Raw genomic sequence first — 23944 nt, 5'->3', positions numbered from 1 at the left:
TAGTAAAATGTAAGTTATATCATTATGTCATTGCTTAATTTGACGTCAGAGATGGGTTTAATAGTTGTTTTCATTAGTTTTTTCTTCATTTCAGAAAAAGCTCCAGAACGTATGAAGAAACCTGGTCGTTTCCAGAAGCGCTGGAAGGGTTTTTTCAGCAGCTCAAGAAATGTTGTGGAGCCTTTTATTCCTCCAGCAGATCCTGTTCCTGAACCATCATCGTCACCTGCTTCAGATCACTCCGGCGTCAAGCCAAATAATGGTAAATCATTATTTCTCCATCATTATTTTAAACAGTATTATCTTGTTTTCCACTCAAAATAAGGCTTGTTTTTACAGAATATTAAAATTATTTCCCCCATTATAAAATTATTTTCTCGACCAGCGCTGACATTTTTAAAATAAAACAATGGATCTAGCAACAGACACTTTACTGACTATAAGTAACTTTTCAACTACATGTCAACTTATTCTAACCCTACTAGGGCTGGGATAAACGATTATTTTTAAAACGATTAATCTAGCTATTATTTTTTCGATGCATCGATTAATCTAACGATTAATTTTTCCAGTCCGATTCGATTTCGATTCGATTCGATTATCTCCCCAATCCCCATTAATTGACTAATAGCAATTTATACATGTTAATTTACATATCTGAATGAAAAAAACATGAATTCCTTAACATTGCAATATATGTTTATTGCTCTTAAAATTCCAAAATAAAAGACTATACAAGTGCACAGTAATGCATTCTTAGTCAGAGGTAGCATTCAATAAAACCTTAAAGCCTTGAAAACACATAGCTTACTGAAACAAGCTTACTGAACACATAGGGCCTAGCTTACTGAAACAAGCTTACTGAACACATAGGGCCTAGCTTACTGAAACAAGCTTACTGAACACATAGGGCCTAGCTTACTGAAACAAGCTTACTGAACACATAGGGCCTAGCTTACTGAAAAAAAAGTTCTTCTTTCAGATGAAAATAACAACAACTTGATGTCTAGCATTCAATAAAAAAATAAAAAGGTCACCCAAAATACTTGTTTAGAGCAATTGAAAGAATACAGTAACCAATGTAAACTTGGGGGCTTTAAGCTAATACAGAGAGTGCTTTTCCAACAAAAAATAAATATAAATGAACAGTGGGAGCCAGCAGCCTGTCATGGCGTCCTTCCTGAACCAACAGAATTGAACATTTATGTTGAAAACGCATAGTCCTAGCTTACTGAAAAAAGTGCATATTTTAATTCTTCATTCACATAAAAATAACAACAACGTATAGTAATACACTCTGCCACTCACCTTTTTCTTAAAAAATAAATAAAAATACTAATAAAAAAAAGTACTTAACTAGAATTTAATAAATGGAACATTATTGTAAAGTGTTACCGATTTGTTATACACCGATTCAGACGCCTCGTGAGTTCAGTGTTGGACAGATCAGTTGTTTTAACCATTCATTGAAGTGAATCGGTTCAAATGAGTCATTAGTTCGCGAATCGGACGTGTCATTAGTGGACGTGTAGCCTACGGCAAGCGTTGTGTGATTATCCCGGCAGTTTATTTTTTACCACAATTCACACTCCGCGGTAATTCAAGAGAAAAAAATCTCCGAATGCTCCACGTGAAACTTTGGTCTTCCGCCCTTTTTCTATCGTGTCTAATGATTTTGATTAATATGCACGAGGGAGAGAGAGAGAGCAAGACAGCGCTCGTGTTGTTTGAAGACGGTGAGTGTGCGCGCGCGCGGCCGGGGCTCTCTCTCGTACTTATATGTGCCCTGTCAAGCGCAGTCAGTCATTCTATTCTACATCACTCACCGATCAAATAAGGCTTTGGCGGCCGCCCCCCAAAAAATTCAATGCAGGAAAACCCCTGGATGGATAGAATGATGGCCATCGCGTATCAGCGCACTTAAGGTACACACTGTGAAGTCATTTGCACACGTTTTTTAGAGAAATGAAAACAGGTCGACGAATCGACACGCATATTTTGCGTCTACGTATTTTTTGCATCGACGTCATCGATGACTTCGACGCGTTGTCCCAGCCCTAAACCCTACCAGTCTACTAATACTCTACTAATACTCTAATGAGAGTTAGTCGACATGTAGGTGCAATGTTACTTATAGACAACTGAATGTCTGTTGGAGGAGCATCACAATAAAGAGTTTGCAGATATTAAGCAGAGACTTTGTTACACTATTAAGATTTGAATAGTAAAATGTAAGTTATATCATTATGTCATTGCTTAATTTGACGTCAGAGATGGGTCTAATAGTTGTTTTCATTTGTTTTTTCTTCATTTCAGAAAAAGCTCCAGAATGTATCTTGGAGGATACGAAGGGTGTTTTCAGCAGCTCTTCCAGTGATGCTGTGACTGTTGTGGAGCCTTTTATTCCTGAACCATCATCGTCACCTGGTTCAGATCACTCCGGCGTCAAGCCAAATAATGGTAAATCATTATTTCTCCATCATTATTTTAAACAGTATTATCTTGTTTTCCACTCAAAATAAGGCTTGTTTTTACAGAATATTAAAATCATTTCCCCCATTATAAAATTATTTTCTCGACCAGCGCTGACATTTTTTAAATAAAGTCTACTAATACTCTACTAATACTCTATTGAGAGTTAGTCGACATGTAGGTGCAGTGTTTCTGATAGACTTATAGAATGTCTTAAAGGGACCAAAATAAAGTGAAACCAAAGTAACAATTTGATGTGACCACTGACATTGATAATTAATATAATAAATAATAGTAAAAACAGTTTTTGATATCTGAAATGTTCCATCATCAGGCCGCTCCGGATCCCGGAGAACTGTTTCCACAGATTCCTCTCCGGGCATCACGCCATCCTCATCTTGGTCCCTCCCTGAGGCCCATGTCGAGAGAGGAAGTAGAGAGTCGTTGAATCTGTGCAGCCGAGGCTCGGACAGCGTCGAGGGGAGCTGGAGTAGCGGTGGATGGGAAAGCCCAAGCGAAAAGAGTTTGTCCAGGTCCAACAGCCTCGAAGGGTTTCTGTGTCCTCCGCTGCCGGGTCAAGTTCCTGTCGAGCCAACAGAGACATCAACTGGCCGAACTGCTCAGGGTGCCGTGGAGGCTTCTCCTGTGAACGAGAGCTCAACAGGTGAGACTGAAATAAGGCTTGGCAGTGCAAAGTCTACAGATAGAGATTTAGCTATTTCATGCATAACTGAGTCAAGTTTTTAACACGTCCGATCACATTTACTGTTGCTCGACCAGCACTGATATTTTTCAAATAAAACAATGAATCTAGCAAGCTAATAATTGTCTCATATTTTTCTGTTTGTTTTTCAGAGTCCTTTGAGTCTCTCTATAACGTGGAACAGTTAATTGGATCCGGCGGATTTGGCAGAGTGTTCCTGGGAACACGCAAATTCGATGGCAAAAAGGTAAATCTTACTGAATTGCACAAACATTTTGCTCTTGCATGCATCAAAACACATTTAAAACAATTTACAGATGGTTTAATACTTAATACAAAGCCAGGTGCTTGAAAACTGTTACTGTTATTGAAACTGTTTTTTTTGTGTTTTTTTTGTGCAGGTTGCCATCAAGCGGATGCTCAAGAGTGCCAATTATCGTTATCTTTATATTGTAAGTTGGCCAAAACCTGAATGTGTATTGAGTTGTTTAAGTGCAGATTACTGTAGTTAATACACCCGTAGGAAGCATTAGGTATAAATGTGATCAACAAATAAGCCTAGAGGCACCAAATAACTTTGAGCTGAAAAGGCTCTTTTGAACGCATCTAAAAAGATCAAAGAATAGTACATTTCAAAATGATGTTTTCTTCAGATTTTTACCCAGCTAACCTTCTGTCTGCTTCTTCTCTCTAGCCTGGGAATCCCAAACCTCTCGTCACAGAAGTGGCGCTGCTGATGATGATGAGGCTAGAACCCATAAGCCCCTTCGTCATACAACTGTACGAGTGGTTTGAACATCCTAAAGAATTCACTCTGGTTATGGAGTATCCGGGGCACTGCGAGAGCTTGTTTGACATAATCTATCGTCAACCTTGGAGTGACTGGTTCTCACGGGTCGTCATGAGACAGGCTGTGCGGGCAGTGCTACACTGCATCCATCATGGTGTTTTCCATAGTGACATTCATCCACAGAATGTCCTGTTTGAGAAAGACACGCTAGATCTCAAGCTGATAGACTTTGGCTGCGGTCAGCTGTTTAGTAGTGAAGGCTACGAGAGCAACAGATACAGGGGTGAGCATTTTGGGAGTGTGGAAACCTGAAGGTAGTGACTTACAAATTTTTGGATGATGCTTTAAAAAAAAAGCTCAACAATGTGCAAATGTCTTCCTTACAGGAGTTCCGGATTACTGCCCACCTGAAGTCTTTACAGAACCTCGATTCCACGCCGTCCCTGCAAACGTCTGGTCTCTAGGAGTGGTGCTGTACGAGTTGTCAAACGCATGTCTTCCTTTTTGTAATAGAACGGAAATCACACAAGCCGAAGTTACATTTCAGAACCCCAACTTATCCAAACGTGAGTGAATAATGATGATAACATGGATAAACACACATAAAGCAAACGAGTTGTACAGAAAGTTAAAGGTTGTAGTGTGTCAGAATTTTTATATATACTGTAGCTCAACGTACACCGAGAGCATCGCTGTTTTCAAAAATGCCAGGTCACATGGTCATGACTAACCAGCTCTCTCCTTATTAAAATGTGTACAGACTGCAGGGATCTGATTGGACAGTGTCTAGCTCGCGATCCAGCTGAACGCCCCAGCTTAGAGCAGATGTTACAACATCAATGGTTTGTTCGTACACAACGCTAGATTGGAGAAGCTGAGGAGATTCACTCGATCAGTTTCAGGTGTGTGGAAGTGTAACAAGCAGAGTAGGATTATTATCTTTTGTCTTAAATTCTGCATTATTTGTAGTGAGATTTTCAAATTTGTGTTCATTGTAATGTTCTTGTTATAGTCAAATCACCTTCATTTATATAGCGCTTGATACTATATAATAATGGTAAATCATTATTTCTCCAACATTATTTTAAAAAGTATTATCTTGTTTTCCACTAAAAAATAAGGCTTGTTTTTACAGAATATTAAAATTATTTCCCCCATTATAATATTATTTTCTCGACCAGCGCTGACATTTTTTAAAATAAAACAATGGATCTAGCAACAGACACTCTACTGACTTTAAGTAACTTTTCAACTACATGTCAACTTATTCTAACCCTCTACCAATACTCTACTAATACTCTAATGAGAGTTAGTCGACATGTAGGTGCAATGTTTCTTATAGACTTATAGAATGTCTTAAAGGGACCAAAATAAAGTGAAACTAAAGTAACAATTTGATGTGACCACTGACATTGATCATTAATATTATAAAAAAATAAATAAAACAAAAACAGTATTTGATATCTGAAATGTTCCATCCTCAGGCTGCTCCAGATCCTGGAAAACTGCTTCCACAGATGTTTCTCCGGGCATCACATCCGCCATCGCTGCACTGACGAGAATGTCTCCCAAGCGTTGGGCTGGATGTAATAATCCACATAGCCTCTCTCTATTTACTCCCGAAATCTGAACCGCTGAAGACGAGGTGGATTAAGTTTGTTTTTGAAGAAAATGCTCCCTCAACTCTACCAAAATTCGTTTATGTCTGCTCGAATCATTTTACACCGGACAGCTTTTTGAATGAGGCTCAGTATAAAGCAGGTTTTGCAAAAAAATGGCTCCTGAAGGATGTAGCAGTGCCAACTGTTCGTGATCCAGCTACACATCTAGAAGTATGTATTACGCGTTGGTTTTCCAAATTGCCTTTGAATTTGTCAAGTTCATAATAACATGTTAGACTTATAAAGTTTGTGATAGCACAATGAGTCCAGCTATGTTGTTATTTTTTTATCGCGCTGATAGTGGAATCTTTATTTGTTAAGGACAGCACATCAGAACAGAGCAGCCAAACCAGAGATGTTGCTTGCCAGACAGACGCAAAACCGCTGACCAAGTCTGTTGGTACTCAGTCATCAATGAAGACGTTTCATGTTCGCTACAGGAGTTCAGGTATGTTTATGTATTATATGATACTGCTTATACAGAGGACCTATAACTAGTCTTGTTACACAACAAGTGTCACATAACAGTAACACACAACTACTTTGTATATTACAGGTGTCCAGACGACAGATACAGTTTCAGACATTGACAGTTTGTCACCAGCAGCTGGTTTAAAGGTCCCATGACATGAAATTTTCACTTTCTGAGGTTTTTTAACATTAATATGAGTTCCCCTAGCCTGTATATGGTCCCCAAGTTTCTAGAAATTTCAATCGGTGTAAATCGAGCTTTTGCTATCTTTCTCTGCCTTTGAGAAAATGGAGGCTCATACACGCTGATCTTGAATCTCCTCTTTATGACGTCATAAGGAGGAAATGTTACCTCCCCTGTCTCTGCTTTGCCCGCCCAGAGAATATTTTCCGCCCATGAGAAAATGCGCTAGGAAGTAGGAACGCGCGCGCGCGATTTTAGTTTGTCCACGAGAGATATTATGGCTTTTGAGCGAGCGAAGCATAATAATTGCTCAATAATTGGATGTACAAATGAACACCGAAGGGTCAAATACAGAGCTGGGCTTGCTGAACGTCTGAAACTAAAGTCTGGATCACTCTCTTTGGCTCAGCTACACACCTCGGACAAGTAAGTCAACTAATGATATATAAGTGTGTTGCTTTACTGTTTATGGTTACCTAGATTGTTACACGTAGAATGTGGCTGTAACATTAGCTATGCAGCTATGCAGTTTATGTGTGTGAATACACACACTGTAACGCGAGTGTTGTACACTTCTTTGTTATTTGGATAACCTTTTTCCTGTTGGTTATATGGCGCGCGCGATCGATATCCGCATTTCAAGATCGCAGAGCTTGATGTAATTGTAATAAGATAAATACAGACGTTACAGATCTCTCATGAAAAGGCAACAGTAGGTTAGCATTAGCTACATGATAATAACTGTAAACCATCCGAATAAAGTACTGTATCCAGACATAATATTTTAAACTAACCATTCGGAAACGTCCTGCTGGAGCCGCTGAGTTGCAACTTCTTCATCCGTTGCTTCTCCATCTGGATCAGATTCTGGGTCAAACTGAAATGCTTGAAAGACTGCGTGTCTTCGTGCCATTGCAATATCCAACGTAAACATGCACGCCACGGTACCGTTGCGCAAGATGGTCAAGGCCACACCCACCCTCCACCTTGCGCCACCTTTCTCCTCCTTATTAGTATTTAAGGCTACAGACACCGAAACGGCCTGTCTGAAGGAAGCTCATTCTGGGACTGGCTTGTAGTGGCTATAATTCTGCACCGAGGCTGAATTTTTGGGAAGAGATTTCAGATACAGTACTAGGGACCACTAAGGCCTATATTAAAGCCTACAAAAAGTAGCATGTCATGGGACCTTTTAATATTTAGGACCTCTACACCTATAAAGTGGCCATCAAAGAGACCTCGTGTGGAACTGGAGGAAGAGGATGACGAAGAAACCCTAATGGACACATCATCTGTAGTAGCACCTGAAGAGCAAGATTATACATTTGATCCAGCAGAGACGGACACAACTTTAACGGAGACAGCAGACATGTCGTAAGTTTCAAAACTGCATTTGTTTTAGAACAGGGGTGTCAAACTGAGTTCCTTGTTGGCCACAGCACTGCAGAGTTTACCTCTAATCATTATTAAACACACCTGAGGCAGCTAATCAACTCTCTAAGGCTCATCAAAAAAGTTCAAGTATGCCTGTTGATCCTTCTGGAACTGAGTTTAACACCCCTGGTTCAGAATTTTATTATTTTTATTATTATTATATTTTGTTACTTTTGTATTTAATATTTGTTAACCAGTACGAGTTTTTGTTTCTTAGTGCTCAAGCAAAATGGCAAAATGAGACGCTAGATCGCCTGAGTGAAAGGGAAAGGGTCATCGTTGGAGGTGACATGAGGGCTGACTCACCAGGTACATAGTTGTAAATAAGAAGGATGCATGGATGCTCGGGTATTTTCCGGATCATGAAGCATAACATGCATAGGTAGTATCTAATTGGGGTGTAACGATACATCGATATAACGTCTAACGATACGATGCATCGATTCCACTCTTAAAATATCGATATACACCTTTATTTTGACACTCCACATTCTCACGTAACATCCTTCCGCCAAAGCGCACATTTTCGTTTACTCACCAACTGCCTGCCGGTGTGTCTTTATAACATTAATCTCCTCATCTGAAATAGACGCCTGACAAGACTGACTAAACCCTACGTTTTTTCACAAAAGCCGGTTGTCCGCTGTCAAGGCATCGCGAGTTCATGTTTTACAGAGCAGAGACAAGCACTCGCACCCTTGTTGGTGAACGCGAGTCCGTTTTAGCTACTCAGTGCGCAGTATTCAGGTCAGATGTCACTTTGAAAAGACGCGCTGGCTAAGAGGAGTTTCGTCAAAGCTGACTAAGTGATCGAGGGTGGATAATTTCAATGAACTCGTGATATCTTCTTCAGGGTGTAAAAGGAAAATAAAACCGGAAACATTTTCACAGAACCTTACTAAAGCAGTTCGTTTAGTGGTGAGAGAAAAGCTCTCTGTACTGCGTGTACGTTATCACAACAACAAAGTTTGTCAGGCGTCTATGTCAGCTGAGGAGATTAACGTTACGAAGATTAACCGAGTGTTGTATTATTTATCATAGCAATTACTTGATTTTGTTTGACTCAGAGAAATGTGAATCTGCTCTGCAAAAAAAACAAAAAACTTTTAACATATTAAAGCATACTTTCAATTAACTTTGATTTTGTAATTTACCTGTATTTAAGTTATTATTATTATTATTAATCAAAACAACCCAGCTGCAGTTTGATTGATATTACTTGGAATGCACAATAATAATAATAAAAAACATGATTTATGAAAATGAACAAGAACGGAGTACTTGCAAATTACCTCTTCTGTTGTAAATGTCCCAATTGGGAGAGAGTGTGCAATTTTCAAAGAGTTTAATTAAACATTCATGTTATATATTTTGGTTGCATTTGTGAGTTAATAAAAACGTAACTGGTTGTGTGAACATAATATCTAAATATATCGATTAATCGATCGATATAGCCCTGAATCGAATCGAATCGAATCGTATCGTAGAATTTTTTGAAGTATCGGCAAATATCGTATCGCTGGCTGAGAGAATCGATATCGTATCGTATCGTGATGAACTGTCCGATTTAAACCCCTAGTATCTAACTGAATTCAATGCACTCGTGGTAATAATGCTTTGTGTAATATTACTTTCAAAGGCCACTCTGCAAAGTTTGGAAGCTATACATTGATGGACCTTCAGACCAACACCGTTGTGGACACACCAGAGCTGGTTCAGGTGGGAGAGAAGAAATATCAGTATTTAAAAAAATTACATTTTGAGAAGTTTAAAACTTCTGGTTTGTCTAAGTTGATTGTTTCGTTCCCTATACTTGTCTATTTCAGAGTAACGAAGTGGGAGGAAGCTACCACATGGAAAAAGGATTACAGAGGAGCCTTGCCCTGTTGGAAGCTCGTGGTGTTACTCTGGAGTGTATTGTAACTGACCGCCGAATTACAGGGGGTACTGGGGGGTACTATACCCCCCAATGAAGACCCAGTAGGGGACAGAAATATCAGTTTTGGGGGGGTCAGATAATTTTTCTGATATTGTGAAAAAATATAATTACAGTTACAATACAAGTCAACTCCTATTTTCACTGTAGGAACATTTTAATGTAAAGCGATTTCAGACACCCCTATTGTGGACCGTACCATTTTTAACCACCATGGCGATAGAGAACGACTTCAACTTCTCAAGCAAGTGTCAACGTTGAATGACAAAACGCTAGTTTCAGAAAGTATCATTCTTTTCAACATTCCTTATTTGTATATTCAAAAATATTTAAAATAATCTAATTTAATAGTTATAATTTTTCAATGTAAATGATTTAATTTGATTGGTAACAGCCTAGTGTCTAATTATTTTAATTGAATATATTTATCAAATTTAAGAATTTGAAATGAAAGATGGAGCATACATTTAATAAAATTAGGGGAAAATGCCCTTTATAAAGCTACAAAAAATGATTCTGAGTGTTTTCAAACAGTGATGTAATGAAACATTGACAATTTAAGCTTGAAGGGAGTAAAGCCTCTGTTTAGGTTATTAAGGAAATGTAATTTTGCCAAAAGAAGAACTTTTATTTTAAATAAATGTTCATTTTAAATCAGCCTACTTCAGTGTGATGTTACCATATTATCATGCTTAACACTAAGAATTTGAATAATTGTAATGTGATGATCAGATGCAGATCTAAATCAAAGAATATAGGCGGTTTGCGGGTGGATTTTTTATTTTTAAGGCGAGACTCTACAGGTGAATAGGGTAAAATGTTTAAATAATAGATATCACCATGAAACTTCCTCAGTTGATTACTTACACAAGTATATAAAGAAAATGTATTACAAGTTTTAGAAATGTATATGTTTAATTATGCAAATTAGGCATTATCTCATTAAATATGTACGATTTTGCATATATTTTCGGTAGATAGATCTGAACATATGATAAAGCCAGATGCAAAATTATTTTATCATTTTGTTAGTCGAAGTGTAAATAACCTAAAATTAAAGTTATTAGTTGTAATTAATGCAATTTTTGTATCATTTCTCATAGGAACTCAGGCATTCTACAAGCTGGAGAAAGTGATGACAAACACGCGGATTTTGAAGGACATCACCAAACTAAGTCCACATCACCAGACTTCATCTTTGGAGTCATTTCATAGTGACATTCTACGGTTTGCCCCAAAAAATGTGGTGTTTGTCACGGTTCATAGATCCAATGTCTCTCTCTAGTCTCGTGCCTTGTTGTTTACATGTGTGTGAGTGGGTGTGTCCGGATCGTTACGGTTGATCAGTATCCAGCTGCAATCACTCATCATCACCAGCTGCCACTCATCTCATCTCCTAGAAATGCTCACCACTTTCTCATCTCCTTTGTCAGATCGTTGCATGAAGTCTCTGTGTTGTCTGATCCTGTTCCCGTGCCTCGTGTCCCGTCTTGAGTTCCTGTGTTCCGGTTTCGCGTCTTTGTTGGATTACGTTTCATGTCTGGATCACGTCATCACTCATCAGAGCACGCTGCACTTCATCCATCACTCCGTGTCTGACCATCAAAGTCCCTGTGCCACCTCCTGCATCACCTGGATTATTCATCATCATCATCATCATCATCATCATTGACTATTAAATAAAAGCTTTTTACTTGCACATTGTGTCCTCGTTTCTGACGTAACAGTGTTCCCATTTCTTGGAATGTTGTGCAGGTAATTTAACTGCTGTTAAAATAACTTTACATCACTATAGGCTATTTTCCTGAATTGTGTCTGTGCACTTGCAGACTAAACCTGGCTGCATTTCATTACAATGAAAATGCTGGTCGTGCACAAGCAACATCATCAACAGGATATAAATTTATAAATACATTTTGTTTTATTGCACAGAGTACCTAGATGACCTGCAGGACCTAATATTTGAGCATGTTTTTGTGGACCCTGCTCCATACATGGATGAGGTACTTAAGATACCCATACTATCAGACCTTTGTGCGGAGTATGAGCGGCCAGACAAGGAGGAGGTCATTTCCACCATGGTGTCCAGATTCAATCATCAGCTGGTAGGAAACCAACATATCTGCCCTGATCATCTGGAAACTCACGGCGAACCCTCATCACCACACAGCCTGGAAGTCCAGACCTAAATCTAACTCGCTGAGCAAATTCAACTTGTGCTCTCGCGAGAACTCTGGAATACCAGGGTAAGGTTCCATAGTCGGCTCGATAAATGTATGCATTCTGAAGAGAATACACGTTTAAACAAACAGGATCCAATCCAGGATGCTCAGTCATTATATATATAAGATATTGGGAAGAATGTTGATAAAGCAAACCGGTTTGGTTACCATTGACTTCTACTACATGAAGGGGAAAAAACTGATTAATTATTATAATTATTATTTTATTTTATTTGTTTTTTGTGTGTGTTTGACAGAATAAAGTAATTGAGGTCTGGAACAACATGAGTGTTTGAGTGAATGATGATGAACTATCTCTTCAAGAGGGAAAAACTTTTTGTTTGCCTTGTCAGTTTATTTATTTGTATTTCAACCCTTAAAGAAATAAGCTACACATGTCAACAACAGCAATAGGAATAAAATGATAAATAAATCATTTTTATTAATAATATCCAAAAAGAATAATTCCACCAAGTAATATTTCCTTATGTAACTGTAGACTGTTTGCTGTTGCCAGCAATTAAGCCACTATCAGTATAAACAGGCTTTTTTAATAAAGTTATAAACACTAAATTAATAAAACATCTGAGAGATTATGATAAAGTACAATTAAGACTAGTTTATGGACTTACATGAAAAGCATTTGAACTATATCTCATGACTTTACTGTCACCTTGTGTTCAGATTTGATGGAAGTATAATGTTTGGGGTTTCTTGACAGACTTCGCCATCAAGTGGACATGTGCAGGTACTGCAGGTTTCACTGGACTCTGGGTTGCAACGTTCCATAGGCCTACGTTTAGCGGCTTTAGATGCTCTCTGAAGCGCAGACAGAGGAGCGAAACATAACGATGTCTCTTGTCAAAAAAACTGCTTCTTTCAGCAGGTTATTTTTGCTATGTAATATGTATTGATTGAAAAAATGGAGAATAATAAAATTCGGATTTCAAACGCAACGCCGAGTTTATGAAACTCAAATTAAGATTATATTTACAGTGAATTTAGTTTTAACATTTAATTTTGTCTTTTGATGAGATTTACAAATATATATTCTTAGAGCCAAGAATTTCCATGGGAATAAATCCATATTAGCCTAATGTGCTAATTAATGTGTGTTGTCATTGACAAATAAATAAATATACAGTTTACATATCTATATATAGAAAGAAAAATATTTCCAAAACAGTACGCACACACACACACACACACACACACACACACACACACACACACACACACACACACACACACACACTGAAAAAAAGGTTTTCATTCATCCAATTAAAAAAAATGTAGGGTTCACATCTATATTTTATAACTTGAGCCAATGAAAAATAAATAACTTGCCCTAACCAATATTTTCTATGTATTTTCTAAACCTTGGCACAAAGTATATTTTTCTTATTGAAGAAAGTCAATTAATTTAAATTCTGTTTTTGATCTAAACAAAAATATATAGATTTAATATAATAAAAAATCACATTTAAGAAATATGTATTAGACATTATTTGTTTTCTCCAATCAAATAGATATAGATTTAATTATACAATTATTTCTCATTTTTAAAAATACAAATTAATTGAAATGATTTATTTTAAACAAACAAAAAGATATGGATTTAATAAAACATGTTTACCATTAAGGAACATTTCTTAATATTTAATCTTGTCCAAAATAATTAAAAAAAGAAAGAATTTTCATTACATAGATATTTATTAACTTATACATTACTTACACATATCCACAATTTCAGTACTCAAGTGTCAGATTTTCAACTTCTAAGAGCTGGCAAACATTGACCTTAGAAAACAACAGCCTTAACCGAGAACAATGCAGTGAATTAGGGAAATGTGACAATTTCTCAGTTTCATCACTACTAGAAATGCAGCTGTAGTCAGTATCTCACTATCTTCCTTTTTTTTTTTTTTTTTCATCTATCTCTTGTTCTTCAAAGTATGTACTGTGACACGTCCACCCAGTTACCTTTACACGCACACATGCACACACGCACACACACAAACGCACGCATCTGTCAGTTCCTGACTGTATTGGTTTTGTTTTGGTTGTTTGTTTGTTTGTTTATTTGTTTTCCCTGTTTGTGATCCCAATTTATGTACATCTTGCAATAAAAAAAAATAAAAAATAAAAAGATTCTCACTATCTCTGTCCTCGTTGTATTTTATGATGCTACAAATGATATCCAACTGTAAAAAAAAAACATTGTTGAAAAGTCAAAAATTGGAATGGAAGTACAGAGTTGTTGCTATACACCGTCCCATTTCATCTCATTGGTGTAAACTGGCAGCTTTCAGAACGCTGCAGCACGTAGCATTGCGTAGAACGTGCACAAATTTTTGTGCAAAACATTTTTTTCTGTGCTCCAAATATTGTTTACTGCATCACTTTATATATTCATTAAGTATTATTGATTTGAAAAGTTTTAATATCGTAATATTTAGAAAATGCATTAACGTTATCCCGTATGACATTTTGACTGGTGTCGTCACATGATTCTCAGTTAAACCGCTTAAAATACATTGTTTAAAATTGAGATTTTAGTAATAAGTAAAAAACACCCCCATAAAGATAATAACTACTTTGATGTGCAGTTTTAACCTTTTTGAATTTTTTATCAGTTGAAAACCTTATTTGTCACTGGCCCAGATATTCACAAGAAATACAGTTAATAACCAGTAATAGTTATATTAAGACTAGTGAGACAAGTGATAATGATATAATTTACGTTAATACTTATCATATGATATTATGAGCCTATAATATAGGCTACAAGACATAGGCCTACTATATATTACATATAATATATAGCCTATTAAAATACGTATGAAGTGTCTAAAAATGTATGTTTACTATAATAAAGTACCTGGAATAAACTTCTGGCATTTTTGGTTGATGTTATAGCGCACACAGTTGTTTCCGCACGGAAATATGATGGTTTGCTCATCAAAATACAACAAATTATTCCTCACTCCTGTCCGCAATCCGAATATATAATGAGACTGTGCCACTACAGTAGCCATCTTGACAAAATTATTAGCTAACAGTTTGTAGAAAAATACTATTTAAACGAGTTGTCTGGTTTGTTTGACGTTAAAATCTTGTTGAAATCTGTTTAACGCTGCAGTAGTGACTGGTCGAGATATGTGTTTAATGCCCGTGCGCTGGCTTCGCCGAGTAACCTTGAAATTGTACATTCGTCGAAAAACAAATATTTCTTAGTTGAGCTCTTAATGAAAAATATTTATATTTAACAATGTTTTGAACGAAAAAAATATTACCTGCAAAATAAAACAAATAATGGTAAAATGAATTGAAACTAAGACAAATGTTTTATTGGATGAGGTTGAAAACCTTTTATTAATGTGTACATGCATTCATATAAATCATGTACAATTTCAATTAAATATTTGAAATGACACAACATTTAGCAAATATGCTACATAAATAGTCAATTTGGTAGCAACTGGGTGGTTGCTGTGGGGAACACGGTGGAGCAAGTGTTCTCTGTGGGATCTTGGCAGGCACAGACACTCCCTTTTGGATATTCTTCTGCCTCTGCTGCTTAGGGATCCTGAGGTTTGCGGAAGACACAAGCACTGGTGCATTTTGCAAATGCTGCCTCAGCAGCTCAGGGTTTTTAGGATTTCTCCTCTTGGAGATCTTGTCTGGCATTGGTGCTCCATGTGAGGAGCATGTGAGCACCTTTGAGGAAGCCACTGGTGCCCTCTGTAGTGACTGGATGGGTGTGGGTGTTTCTAAAGCGGCCTTTTTCAGATGTTTAGTCAAATATTCGGGGATCCTGAGTTTTCCTCTTTTTTGGGACCCTATGGGCACAGGTGCTCCCTTTGGGCACGCAGCAGGCACAGGTGCTCCCTTTGGAGATGCAGCAGGCACAGGTGCTCGCTTTGGGCACGCAGCAGGCACAGGTGCTCCCTTTGGAGATGCAGCAGGCACAGGTGCTCCCTTTGGAGATGCAGCAGGCACAGGTGCTCCCTTTGGAGATGCAGCAGGCACAGGTGCTCGCTTTGGGGACACAACAGGCACAGGTGCTTCCTTTGGAGATGCAGCAGGCACAGGTGCTGAGTGCTGAGCTTTCTCCAATGTATCACCGAAGACCAGGGATGAGGTGAGATCCTCTTTTTTAGCACTGGGAGAGTTCTGCTGCCTCCACTGCTTCGTTGTCTTCAGTTCTCCCCCCTTATATTTCCCATCTGAGAAGCCCGAGTGCTGGGAATGAGCCTTCTCAGATGCTTCACTGAAGACCGGGGATGTGGGGCATGATGTTTCTCCTTCCTCCACTGTTTCCCACCACTGGTCTGAGATGAGGTCCTCATAGTCAGGATACTTAGATATGGGGTCTGAAACTTCCATTATCGCCCACCACCGCCCCGCAGCAAGGGCTGTAGTGAGCTCATCTGACAATTCAGTTGATGAGGACTGCTCTGCACTCTCAAAAATGGTGGGCATGGTTGACATACTCGAAAATGAACTAGAAGTGAACAATACTTCTTGCAATTTATATCTGTGAAACACTAAAGAAAGAGAAACAGAAGAGATTATTTGAATAATCAATTTTGTATCAATTTCCCTACTAATATGCACAACTCAGATGCACATAATGTAAATGTATATAGTAATTTCACAATCGCCGACTCGCTACAAGAAGAATAAATCCGCGGCACTGTTTATACTCACGATCATTATGACGTAACAGGCGACAGTTGACGTCACAGTCGGCCACACGAATTGACGTCACAGTCAGCCACCCGAGTTGACGTCACAGTCAGCCACCCGAGTTGACGTCACAGTCAGCCACCCGAGTTGACGTAACAGTCGGTCACACGAGTGACGTCACAGTCGACCACAAGAGTTTGAGAGGAATGGAAGACCTAGGCTGTTTCGCTGTATTAAAAGTGAACATGCAATACAAACAAAGACTGACTTAGCTTTTTTAATTCATGATTGTTCATAGAAAAACTAGCGCTGTTTATTATTTATTTTTAGCATTTGCCGCTGGTGCATAAACGGGAGCAAGTGAAGCTGGCATACATTTTGTTATTAAGAATAACAGACCACTGTTTTTTTTGTTTTGTTTTGTTTTTTACAGATATTAGCCTACAATAAAAGCATCTGCCATCTGAAACATTTCTGAAACAGAATATAATTCACAAAAAAAGTTCCTGTAGGCTATCCTTGTGTTTTTCTATTTATGACAATTATTTAAAAAAGCAACAGATAGGACGAGAAAGAGTGCTGTCCCGAACATCAGCAGGACGTTTTTTTTTATATTAAGTCGTAAATATTACATGACTTACATTTTGCTCTATATATCGGCAACGAAAATAGTTCCAAATAAATCTATAAATCGTTGCTCATCTTTGAGAAACAGTTTCCCTGACTGAAAACTTTCCATAGGCCTACGTTTAGCGGCTTTAGATGCTCTCTGAAGCGCAGACAGAGGAGCGAAACATAACGATGTCTCTTGTCAAAAAAACTGCTTCTTTCAGCAGGTTATTTTCGCTATGTAATATGTATTGATTGAAAAAATGGAGAATAATAAAATTCGGATTTCAAACGCAACGCCGAGTTTATGAAACTCAAATTAAGATTATATTTACAGTGAATTTAGTTTTAACATTTAATTTTGTCTTTTGATGAGATTTACAAATATATATTCTTAGAGCCAAGAATTTCCATGGGAATAAATCCATATTAGCCTAATGTGCTAATTAATGTGTGTTCACTGTAAAAAATGATTTGTTAGTTTGACTAAAAAAAGTAAGTTACCTGGTTGCCTTAAAATTTTGAGTTCATTGAACCTAAAAATGTGAGTTTTTACAACAAGTGATTTTGTTGTCATAATTTAGGATTAAATATTGTATCAACTTTTTCAAGCAATCAAAGGGATTAAGTTAACTTACAAATTTAAATTCACTCAACTTAATTCAATATTATATGAACAAACTATTTTAAGTTAACTCAACGTAATCTTAACTACATATAGTTTGTTGTAACAATTAACTAAGAAGTTTACACGGTTGCCTTAAAATTATGAGTTAAGTCAACTTCATTATGAGTTAACTCAACGTAATCTTAACTACATATAGTTTGTTGTAACAATTAACTAAGAAGTTTACACGGTTGCCTTAAAATTATGAGTTAAGTCAACTTCAACACAACTTAACATGACAAAAGCTTTTTTGTTAAAACAAATTCTGGAATAACAGAGCACAAATAAACCATAACTTTAACATTTATTATAACATTCACAAAAATATTAATTCATTGAATTGTCTGACAAGTATATCTTAGTATAAATTAGTAGGCCTATGAGAGAATTAACTGCTGTTTGAAAAAAATACATTAAAGCAACAGGATACAAGCTGCTGCTATAAATGTCAAGCATGTGTGAGAATAAACAAATGTCAGTGTGATGACATTAACATCAGCTTGAATTAAGTGCAATAGAATTAAAAACAAAAAACCCATTTAATGAACATTACACATGAAAATCATTTGCTCAAAACAATATTTTGTCTGTTCAATAAAACAATACAAGTATGGAGTATGCGAGTATGTACAACCTCATAAAGTGAATGAAATAAGAAAACTATTGACAAGCAAACCACAAAATATCAGGCCACTATTCATAACAAATCTCAACGAATATTAAAAAGCATTTCTCAAACAGCATTTAAAGGGTAAGTTCACCCAAAAATGAAATTTGTCAGTACTCACCCTCATGTCGTTCCAAACCTGTAAGACATTAATTCGTCTTTGGAACACAAATTAAGAGATTTTTAATGAAATCTGAGAGCTTTTTGTCCATTCATTGACAGCCTATGCAACTACCACTTTAAAGCCCCAGAAATTTTATAAAGACATCATAGAAGTTATCCATGTGACTCCAGTGGTTTAACCCTTAAGTTTATGAAGCGATGTGAGTGCTTAGTGCAAAAATAAAAATATTTACCCAAATATTAATCTATCAATCTTCAACGCACATTCACGTTTTTTTTGTGCAAAAAAAGCACTCACTTCATAAACTTGAGCTCAATCCACTGGACTCACATGGATTACTTCAATTATCAGGCATGAAAACAGGTCAGGGGTAAAAAAGGTGAGAAAGATGCAGCATATATAACAAATAAACACTTACATTGAAGTTGCATATCTTTGAACAAAATGATTTTCTCCTTTTCATTAGAGCTAGCAAAGAGTTATATTTGTTTCTGAGATTTTGTCTTCAAAGTTGATGAATAAAAACATCAAGTCAGAATGTCAGTGAGTGTGAGTAGGGGAGAGTAAAATCCTCTTCCACTAAACACTGAACAGTTTGTTCCTTATTCCGCGAACATGCCTCGCCACCAATTTTCATGAGCACTTTTTGGAGTACTTCAAATGTATATTTGACCTCTTTGGGGTAAGTGATATCCAGAGCATAAAGAAGCCCCATTAGTACAGCAAAGGCATTTGACACGTCCTTTAAGCCATCAAGCACAATCTCCTCCTCTAACACCACAGCCACATCAATTATTTCCTTTGGGAGAAGTTTTGCAGTGTTCTTCTCTGTGACCACCAAGAGTCCAACATTCATCCCCTTCACCACCTCTTCCTCATCAGTTGGCTAATAAGAGAAAAGGGAAATTACTATGAATCATAAAAGTGCAAAGCATTTGTAGGTTAACAATGAATGAGTTTTAAACAGAGGCAAGCCTGCATAGTCCATAGAATCTATAGTAGGGCTGCACGATATGAGGAAAAGCTGCGATGTGCGATAACTTTGTTTAATATTGCAATGACGATACGACTTGCGATAAATATTCAAATGTGAATGTTAGCTATCCTGTTCCCATGTCTTAGTACTTTAATAGGTTCTTTGCGTGATTCTCAAATAGGTTCTTTGCGTGATTCTCAAACGTTTATTACCTGCCTGGTTCAGATTACACGATTTTGGCACGATCCGTTTGACGTAGGGTGTTGTGGGGATTCATAAACGACAACGGGCGTCGGGACGCAAGATTCGATCGTTTCATCTCGTATAGTGTCATAGTGGGCGACAACCTATGTTGCATCTGCGATGCTTCACGACATCACAACAGAAAGACTAGCATGTTTAATTTTTTAACGGTCCTCTACGACGGGTTGAGTATTTAAACGAGAGTGAGTGTGCGCGAGTGAGTGAGAGTGCGAGCAACAGTGAGTGTGTGTGTGCGCCAGTGAGCGAGTGTGTGCGTGCGAGTGTGTGCGTGCAAGTGTGTGTGTGCGCGGGTGAGTGTGTGTGTGTGTGTGTGAGTGAGTGAGCGAGGGACAGTGAGTGTGTGTGTGTGTGTGCGCGCGCGCGAGTGAGCGTGTGTGTGTGCGCGACTCAGCGCGAGAGCGCAAGTGAGTGATTGAGCGAGGGACAGTGAGTGTGTGTGTGTGTGCGCGTGTGACGGCACGCGATGACTGGCCGGAAAGCAACGTGTAGTCTGACGTTTCTTGTCCATGACACGAGTCAAGAGTCAAAATCGTGTAATCTGACACCGTGACTATCGTAACAGACACAAAAATCTTGTAATCTGAACCAGGCATTATTCATCGTGTCAGGCTGTCTGTTGCAATGTGTTCATTGCGCGAGTTCATATCGCAATGACGATGAAAATTCGATGTATCGTTCAGCCCTAATCTATAGTACAATTAATGGCAAATGTTCTTTAATGTTTTAATTATTTTAAACCAATAATGCTAGGTCTTGGCCACGTCGGTTTAAAATAGCTTAAAATTATTTCAGTTACTCCAAAGAACTTTACATTCTACATGGGGTAGACTCCCTCCCCTGAAAAAAAGAAAAGTCATTGGCCAAACCCCATCCCCATAAGAAAAACACAAACAAAAAAACAAATATGACACTAATAATGTGACATAAATTATTTTACTGAAAAACTTTTAGCTTTGCAGTCCAAAAAAGTGCAATGTGTTGATAAAATATTTTAAAACACAAAAATAGACTTTTCTTGGTCTGAACAATATATTGTTTAAGCATCAATACTATGATATGTGTATCTGTGATAGCCAGTAGAAAAAAATCCTTAGCATTGAGCCCTGACTTTATTGTATTACAACAAACATGATATTTACATACCTCACAAATTTTGATGAACTTGGAGGGTTCCTCTTTAAGGAAGTAAGGAAACCCAAAAAGGACAAGTGCTCTTCTAGATTGGTTTAAGCTCTGCAATGAAAAACATTGTTTTAAATAAAAACTAGTAGTCATAAGCCACTTTTCCACTGTCATGCCAGTGCGAGCCAGGGCAAACAGCGTGCCGGGAGAGGGCCAATAGCCTCGGACCTCGAGCACTAAGGCTTTCCACTTTCAGGCCAGTAGCTCTGCAGTGATTCCCTCAAACCCACCCTTAACATGGCTCCATAGAACAACATCAGACAACCCCACCATTACTTAAGACTTGAGATTCTAGTATCAATATTTGACCAATGTTTTACAATAAAAATGTTACAGTGACATTAACTTATTACTTTGTGTCAGGAGTGCTTATCAATCATTCTGAATCAAACTGGTATTTATCATTTCATATAAAAGAGCATCAACAAATGGGAAAAAAAGGGAAAGGGAAAAAAGAGACATAAAACATGTGTATTTATTATCGCTATGGTTAGCATAAGTAGCCTTTAGCATCACATATAAATATATATCTGCTTCACAGTGATCAGAATCTCCATCGAATCGCAACACTCGCTGGTGTCTTAAAGGGTTAGTTCACCCAAAAATGAAAATTCTGTCAGTAATTACTCACCCTCATGTTGTTCCAACCGCGTAAGACCTTCGTTCATCTTCGGAACACAAATTAATATATTTTTGATGAAATCTGAGCTCTGTCTGACTCCTCCGTAGGCTGCTAGATGGCCCAAACTTGCTGGCCCAGAAAAGTTATTAAAGAGATCGTTAATATAGTCCAAGTGACTACAGTGGCTCAATCTTAAGTATATCAAGCGACGAGAATACTTTTTGTGCGCAAAAACAAACAAAAATAACTACTTTATTCACTATTCATTTCCTTCTCTCTGGACCTCTAGTTGGTTCGCGTAGTGTTTTTGCGTAGCGCGTCTGTGTTACACGTCACCACGTAGGCTCACTATTGGCCAACGCTGGTCATGTGTGTGATGCGTGATGACGTATAACACAGACGCGCAGCGCAAAAACACTACGAGGCCCAGAGAGAAGGAAATGAATAATGGAATAAAGTCGTTATTTTTGTTTGTTTTTGCACACAAAAAGTATTCTCGTCGCTTGATATACTTAAGATTGAGCCACTGTAGTCACTTGGACTATATTAAAGATCTCTTTAATAACTTTTCTGGGCCAACAAAGTTTGGGCCACCTAGCAGCCTATACGGAGGAGTGATCAGCTCTCAGATTTCATCAAAAATATATTAATTTGTGTTCCGAAGATGAACGAAGGTCTTGCGCGGTTGGAACAACATGAGGGTGAGTAATTACTGACAGAATTTTCATTTTTGGGTGAACTAACCCTTTAAAGTGAGTTTTGAGAACTGAAAATTGCTAAAATTGTCTTAAATGTTGAAGTTAGCTGGTTGGTTGCCTGATAAAATAACATGATACATTTATTTTATATAATAAAAAACCTCCAAAAAGCTCTGGCCATTTGCCCCAAGGAAGTCCATTTGAGGCCTGATCAAGCCCTGGAAGTGACAGTGTAAGCACGACTGGCCCTGGCACGCACTAGCATGCTCGATTTTGGCCTGATAGTGGAAACACGCCTATGCTGTTGCATGGAAATTTTAATTAATCAGGCATATGACACTGGAACCATTTTTCTAAAAATAAATTAACATATACTCACATCATCCTTAAGAGACTGAATCAGGGTCTTGAGTTCTCCAATGTCTTTGGCTTGGTACAACCGCAAAAATCCGTTACTCGTTACTCATCAAGCCCATGGAAAAAGGTTGCCTTAATGTCGGTGGACACAATGCGTCCACATTTTGCAGCAATCTAGTAAAATGACAGACCCACAATTAGAATATTACAGTTTTTTTATTTTTTTATTAACAATTGCTAGGACACATTTTCTCAATACTGAGGTCACCTTTTCAGTTTTCAAAAGAGTAGCCTATGTAAACGTGCAGATTGGCCTGCAGGTTTGGTAATGGTTGTCTGTAAGAGACAAGAAATCATGCAAAGATTAATTGAAAGATATATTCATTGAATTTATTTTGTGCCAAAGCAGTGATAAATTATCCACAGTTTAACCCACATAGACCACTGTTGTGCTTACTGTGTGAAGAGTTTTGACAAAGTAACCCAAGTATTGAGAAATGGGTTCTAAAGATTAAAATAAATAAATAAATAAGTGTTTTAAGTTTTAGAATAGGTAGTTTAAAAAAGATGGTTTATAATGCAAGGCAATGCTGTATTACAAAAGTAACAGTTAACCCATGTTTTAGTAAAGAATGCTAACCTGTCTCTGGGTAAATAAAGCAGGCCATCTGCTCCTCACATCTTTAACATGTTTAGGATCCGTTCACACATAATCTCTAAAATGTAAAAAACGTATAAAAGGCTCATGTGTGAAAGCTACTACGTTAACATTAAACCACTAACGTTAACGTATATTAAATGGACTCAATGGAAACGGGTCAACGAAAAAGAGGACGACATTTCTGATGCAGAATTATAATAAATTTAAACCATTTTCGGAGTTTTTGCCGCCTAGGAAATACATTAAATTAATATTAGACAAAACCAGTTGAGATTAATACTTACCATAAACAGCCTAGAAGAATATGGCGCCTTCCCGTTCAGCTGTGTTACAAAGTTACGTCGTGTAACTTGGCAAACATGTTCAAAAGCTCAACACGTCTGAAATATCACATAAAAAGATTCATTTTAGCACTTATTGCTTAAGAATCATAAGTATAACGTTAACAGTTCAATCTCTATTAGCCTACTTATTGCCGTTTCCTTCTCTTAAATGTAACGTTAACTTAACCTGAATGCATATTTTAAAACGGGCAATAGGCTACGCATTCGT

At 37.5% G+C, this 23944-nt stretch overlaps 2 long non-coding RNA genes across 2 annotated transcripts in view; one reads left to right on the top strand and one right to left on the bottom strand.

Annotated features, from left to right (window-relative positions):
* Nucleotides 1-5924: 5924 nt before the first annotated feature.
* LOC309510201 overlaps nucleotides 5925-23944 on the top strand; it is a 150894-nt gene continuing 132874 nt past the window's right edge. The window contains exons 1-2 of the long non-coding RNA XR_014210259.1: nucleotides 5925-6074; nucleotides 6183-6624. This is a non-coding gene — a long non-coding RNA (uncharacterized lncRNA). The remainder of the gene's footprint in view (nucleotides 6075-6182; nucleotides 6625-23944) is intronic.
* Nucleotides 18362-22893, bottom strand: LOC309510190. The gene is made up of 3 exons (XR_014210247.1): nucleotides 22754-22893; nucleotides 21016-21105; nucleotides 18362-19518 (listed from the first exon to the last, which is right to left on the bottom strand). It is a non-coding gene; the product is annotated as an uncharacterized lncRNA (long non-coding RNA).

Source organism: Leuciscus leuciscus, assembly GCF_965113295.1.
Source record: "Leuciscus leuciscus genome assembly, contig: SUPER_11_unloc_4, whole genome shotgun sequence".
Lineage (NCBI taxonomy): Eukaryota > Metazoa > Chordata > Actinopteri > Cypriniformes > Leuciscidae > Leuciscus > Leuciscus leuciscus.
This window is presented reverse-complemented; position numbering and strand designations above follow the sequence as displayed.